Source organism: Lethenteron reissneri, chromosome 17, assembly GCF_015708825.2.
Source record: "Lethenteron reissneri isolate LAM-NWPU_2019-01 chromosome 17, ASM1570882v1, whole genome shotgun sequence".
NCBI lineage: Eukaryota > Metazoa > Chordata > Hyperoartia > Petromyzontiformes > Petromyzontidae > Lethenteron > Lethenteron reissneri.
Window position 1 is genome coordinate 14,760,678 of NC_083795.1, and position 6,861 is coordinate 14,767,538.

Below are 6,861 nucleotides of genomic sequence, written 5' to 3' on the forward strand. Positions count from 1 at the left end.
AGAGTGAATACATACATTGATACACGCGTGTGTACAGAGTGAATACATACATTGATACACGCGTGTGTGCAGAGTGAATACATACATTGATACACGCGTGTGTACAGAGTGAATACATACATTGATACACGCGTGTGTGCAGAGTGAATACATACATTGATACACGCGTGTGCACAGAGTGAATACATACATTGATACACGCGTGTGTACAGAGTGAATACATACATTGATACACGCGTGTGTGCAGAGTGAATACATACATTGATACACGCGTGTGTGCAGAGTGAATACATACATTGATACACGCGTGTGTGCAGAGTGAATACATACATTGATACACGCGTGTGCACAGAGTGAATACATACATTGATACACGCGTGTGTACAGAGTGAATACATACATTGATACACGCGTGTGTGCAGAGTGAATACATACATTGATACACGCGTGTGCACAGAGTGAATACATACATTGATACACGCGTGTGTACAGAGTGAATACATACATTGATACACGCGTGTGTGCAGAGTGAATACATACATTGATACACGCGTGTGTGCAGAGTGAATACATACATTGATACACGCGTGTGTACAGAGTGAATACATACATTGATACACGCGTGTGTACAGAGTGAATACATACATTGATACACGCGTGTGTGCAGAGTGAATACATACATTGATACACGCGTGTGTGCAGAGTGAATACATACATTGATACACGCGTGTGTACAGAGTGAATACATACATTGATACACGCGTGTGTGCAGAGTGAATACATACATTGATACACGCGTGTGTACAGAGTGAATACATACATTGATACACGCGTGTGTGCAGAGTGAATACATACATTGATACACGCGTGTGCACAGAGTGAATACATACATTGATACACGCGTGTGTACAGAGTGAATACATACATTGATACACGCGTGTGTGCAGAGTGAATACATACATTGATACACGCGTGTGTGCAGAGTGAATACATACATTGATACACACGTGTGTACAGAGTGAATACATACATTGATACACGCGTGTGTGCAGAGTGAATACATACATTGATACACGCGTGTGTACAGAGTGAATACATACATTGATACACGCGTGTGTGCAGAGTGAATACATACATTGATACACGCGTGTGTGCAGAGTGAATACATACATTGATACACACGTGTGTACAGAGTGAATACATACATTGATACACGCGTGTGTGCAGAGTGAATACATACATTGATACACGCGTGTGTACAGAGTGAATACATACATTGATACACGCGTGTGTACAGAGTGAATACATACATTGATACACGCGTGTGTGCAGAGTGAATACATACATTGATACACGCGTGTGTACAGAGTGAATACATACATTGATACACGCGTGTGTACAGAGTGAATACATACATTGATACACGCGTGTGTGCAGAGTGAATACATACATTGATACACGCGTGTGTACAGAGTGAATACATACATTGATACACGCGTGTGTGCAGAGTGAATACATACATTGATACACGCGTGTGTGCAGAGTGAATACATACATTGATACACGCGTGTGTGCAGAGTGAATACATACATTGATACACGCGTGTGTGCAGAGTGAATACATACATTGATACACGCGTGTGTGCAGAGTGAATACATACATTGATACACGCGTGTGTGCAGAGTGAATACATACATTGATACACGCGTGTGTGCAGAGTGAATACATACATTGATACACGCGTGTGTGCAGAGTGAATACATACATTGATACACGCGTGTGTGCAGAGTGAATACATACATTGATACACGCGTGTGTGCAGAGTGAATACATACATTGATACACGCGTGTGTGCAGAGTGAATACATACATTGATACACGCGTGTGTACAGAGTGAATACATACATTGATACACGCGTGTGTGCAGAGTGAATACATACATTGATACACGCGTGTGTACAGAGTGAATACATACATTGATACACGCGTGTGTTCGCCGTTCGACACTTCAGCTGGGACCGTGCGGACAGCTGTTCCTGCAATTGCTTGAACGCGCTACATCCGTCTCGTCGTATTTTGTCTTCATGATTTTGAGTTGGTGTGAAGAAATATAGGGTACAGTGATATAGGATTATTATGAGCATCCATAGTTGTAGTGCCTTACGCCGATAATCTCGACTCCAAGGCAGCCTCGTAGCGCTCCAGTTGATATGTGTGTATGTTGAACTTCTTTCGCACCGTATGTAGCCAACCGTGCTAATCGGAGGTGCGGGGGTAAGACAACAAACTAAACACAAAACGATGTTATCACGAAATGGGTTTTCCATCGAGATCATTTAAAAGTGCATAGCTCCAGTGGCTTCCTAATATCGGAAGGAAGAGCGTTCCAGACGGCCGCAGAAGCACGTATGGAGTGAGGGATGAAGCCACGTACACACAGACAACAGGGTGATTCAACAACAAACATATACGCAGGTTAAAGCCCGTTACTGAGAGAAAAATAATGCATAGACGTATTCTATGGTTATTTCGGTAAAGTCACGTAGATAGAAAAAATAATACCAATAGAATAATAAAAATGAAAATAAAGTGAATAAAAAATATCACGACGTTTCGATCGCAACATCTTCATTTTTAGTATTTTATTGTTATACATGTTTCTATCTACATGACTTTACCAAAAAACCCATAGAATCTGAATTCCTGCTGTCACGAAAGTTTTAAGTCAAAATTTAATGCATAGACGTTTTAGCCCATTGGCCTTCTTAATGAAATGTGCTAACACAAACTAAAAACTAAACTATAAACTAATTAATTTTACCAGGACAGGCCCACTGAGCTATGCATCTCTTTTTCTGAAGCGACAGGCCACAAATGACAGCTCAACGAAGTGGCTTGTCACGTGGAAATGTAGAGCAGCCAAATACTCTGAACGCGTGATGTCGATTCTAAATGTGGAAGGAAAATCCCGACAACCCGGAAAAGCATCCACGCAATCACGAGGAGAGAGGCACACAAACTCTAAAGATTCAGCAGGCGCCAAGAGTCGGAATGGAACGCACGACCTCTTCAATACCAGTCGAGGTAGTTAACATCTCGCCACCGCGGCGCTGTCATCAATTTTAAATTTAATTTTCAGATAGATGATTGCAATGCGTTAACGTGTCCTGACTTTTGAGCCACCCTGTATGTGTGTGTATAGATATACTGCGTGTGTGTGTGTGGTGTGGTGTGTGAGTAAAGCTCGATGCCGAGGTGCGAGCCCGGATCGTTGACATTGAGGGGCGCGTGGAGCGGGGAGCACGTGGCCGCGCGAGGCGTCGCTGCGGGTGGCTCGTGGCGCGGCGCGTCGCTGCCAAGGGGTGGCGCGCCTTGGTCGAGCCTCGCCATTGAGTGGCAGCCGAAGGATGGAATTATGTGAATACACTTATATTTGTTTTTCTATATATATACAGGATTACCCTAAAGTCGTGTACTTTGACACTGCCATTAAAACGTTACAATTGTCTATTCTTCAAGTTAATATTTTATCTCTTATCGTTATTAACATCTATTCTAGATTTGAAGCTTTCGTGACTGCAAGGATTCAAATGCTTATGTTTTGTCGGTAAAGTCACATAGGTAAAAAAATTACAATTAATCAAAGTAAAATAAAAAATAAAATAAAAATCACGACGTTTCGGAGGCAACACACGCTTCCGTCTTCAGGTGGAAGCGTCACAGCACGACTGCTGCAAGTACGAAAGCTTGTGTTGCCTCCGAAAACGTCATGATTTTTATTTTATTTTATTTGTATTTTACTTTTATTAATTTTAATTTTTTACCTACGTGGCTTTACCGAAAAACCTAAGAATATTAACATCTATTTTTCTTCCTCTTCTTCCTCCTTGTTTTTCAGATCGCATTTAAAAATGGGAAGAACAAGAATGCCCGAATGAATTGAGGCAACACACAATTGATGACCGTTCAAAGATTACACGTGTAATTATTTTTTTATTTAAAAAAATGGTATTCCACATCCTCCCTCACATCATACATCGCAACATCCTGACTTTCTGGACGCCATTGCCAGGGGCATCGACGGTATCAGGCAAACTGGACTCATCGGAGCAGGTGTGGGGGGACACACGTGTAATCTTACCAAAACAATCCTTAATACATTTCAAAATACTATGAATTTATAATGCATGAATGTTAATGGTCATCAGTTTGAACATTTGTTCAAGTTAATGAAATCATCCTGTGTGATTTGTTAAAATAAATATAATAACCCTATGTGTCCTGACTTTTGAAATACCCTGTAAGCATGACATGCGTGTGTATAAATGTATACGTGTATCGTGGGGAGCGGCAGTGTAGCGTTTAGCGCACTGCGCTACGAACCCGGCAAGCCGAGTGCGATTCCCGTTCACGGCCAACACCAGTGACGATTATCTGAACCGGTTCTGGCTCTCCCCTAGGTCGACTGAGCCTCAACCTGAATGCGCTGTGTAAACATCGCCACTAGGGAGGCAAAGGCGGCCGGTCGCGGTGTTAACCACCCACCCCCTCGTGTGCCGTGCTCGCTAACAGCACTTGCCCTAACAGTCTGTCAAGGACACACGAGGGATCGTTGTCTTGGTCCGTGTATTCTGGGGGGCAAGAGCGGAGTGCTTCGCACAACCTCCGCGCTCCGAACCCAACAGCCCGAGCTCGAGTCCAGGTCACGGCCCTCATCAGTGACGATTATCTGCTGCGGTACATCCCTTAGGTCGACTCCGCCTTAAATTAATACACGTCGCAGTGTGTAAACGTCAGCACTGGATGGAGCGGCTAAACCACGCGAACCGGGCGCCGTGCCGACCTCCATAGGTGCTCGCTAATAACCGCAGATGCCTCACCAAGTGTGCCAAGGCGACGCGGGGGGATCGTTGTCTGTGTGTGTGAGTGTGTGTACACGATGGGCGATAAGGCGCCCTGACAGCCCCGGGGGGGGGGGGGGCGCTGAGGAAGCCCAGGCCGCCGCTGCTCGCGACTTGAGAGTCGCTCCGCAGGAAAGGCGCCGCGTAAACATCGATCGCTCATTCCGGGAGGCGCACACAGCAGCAGCGACAACAGCAGCAGCAGCGACAACAGCAGCAGCAGCAAGTGCGGCATGGCCACGACACCAGGACGGACCAGCGCGGGCCGCACGCGCGAAGGGCTCTCCTTCTCGTCTGTGCCAAGTCTGCGCTTGGCCCTCGACTCCGCCTGGGGAGTTCATCTGGCCACCGGCTCCCTCTGAAATAATAAAAAAAGAACTTGGATTGACTTCGCAGTCAAGGTTCCTCCTGCCATTGAGACTCGCCGCATGAAGTTCGTGCGCAATGGTGTTTAGTCATGATTCCTACAGCGATGATGATGATGATGATATAAACTACATCCCTGGCATTGTCTTGGTCCCGGGATCCGCGAGCGCCGTAGCCCTGGGTGAGGAAGACCGAGTGAGCAGAGCGAGTGAGCCAGGGGCATGGTGAGCCAGGGGCATGGTGAGCAGGACCGGGTGAGGCGGACGGGGTGATGGGATGAGGAGGGCCGCGAACGCTGCGACTCTCCAGACTGTTTGAAAGACGCTGTCGACTGATTAATCGAAAGAGGAAGTGATGAGCGCGCAGGTACACAGAGCTCTCTGTCAAGAGCACAGCTGTTTATTTTAATGGCCTTGTGTCGAGCGGAAGCTCTGAGCGCAAACATAACCATTTATCTGTGGGGTGCGGGTTGCAGGGTGCGGGTTACGGGGTGCACGGCACGGGTTGCGGGTTGCAGGGTGCGGAGTGCGCTTTGCAGGGTGCGGAGTGCGTGATGCGAGGTCGCGGGGTTCGCTTGGCGGGGCAGTTTGTGCGCTCTCTGAGCCCCTCTCACTCCTCGTGTTTAGCGAACACGCGGAGAGAGAACGCTCATGAGAATGCAATCATAATCACAACATAATTATAACAAAAACAACAACAGCCGGTCGGAGTGACGCGTACATATCGAATGAACGTTTAAATGTAATTATATTTGCGCGAATGTGCGCTGCGAATTTATACATTAAGTTATCAATTCAATATTGATTTGAAGCTTTCGTGACCGCAGGAATCCATACTCTTTAGTTCTTTCGGTAAAGTCACGTAGGTAGAAAAATAATAGACCACGACGTTTCGATCGCAACACAAGCAACCGTCATCAGGTGGGACAACCACAGCAAGAAACAACTGCTGAAGTAGGCGAGAGATTTGCCGTGGCACGAGGTTATATAGTAGTGTATCGTGTAGTGTAGAGTGTAGTGTATAGTGTAGTGTGTAGTGTATAGTGTGTAGTGTATAGTGTAGTGTGTAGTGTAGTGTATAGTAGTGTATAGTGTAGTGTGTAGTGTAGTGTATAGTAGGCCTCGGCAGTAGGGGGGGGGAGAGAGAAGTGGGGGGGAGGAGGCGGGGCAGAAAGTGGACCCCGCAGCAGAATCTCTATGCACAGAGAGAGAGAGAGACACACAGAGAGTCGGAAATAACAGCTGACATAGGCAGGTAGGATGGAAACATCACTGTCAGTTAAGACTTTACCTGGTTAATAACGTCCTTCCAATGATTACTCAGTTTGTACCCATCCTCTCGGTTGAAGTTGTGTCCGTGTTTATATATCTGGATGGCTTCATGAACAAATCTCTGATAATCGCCGGTGGGTTGCCGAGTACCTTCGTCTTGGAAAGTCAATTTCGTGTGAGCCACTCACCACCGCGTTAGAACAATGATCAGCAACGGCAGAGGTATTGGTCCTACCGTGTTTCAGATCTGCCTTGTGTTCACGAACGCGGTCCGAGACATGTTGCTTAGTTTCCCCAATGTAACTACTGCCGCAGCCACAACT

At 46.1% G+C, this 6,861-nt stretch overlaps 1 long non-coding RNA gene across 1 annotated transcript; it reads left to right on the forward strand.

The window, feature by feature from the left end:
- The first annotated feature begins 2,111 nt into the window (after positions 1-2,111).
- Positions 2,112-4,090, forward strand: LOC133343228 (uncharacterized). Its single transcript, XR_009755229.1, has 3 exons — positions 2,112-3,084; positions 3,244-3,417; positions 3,899-4,090. It is a non-coding gene; the product is annotated as an uncharacterized LOC133343228 (long non-coding RNA).
- Positions 4,091-6,861: the final 2,771 nt, after the last annotated feature.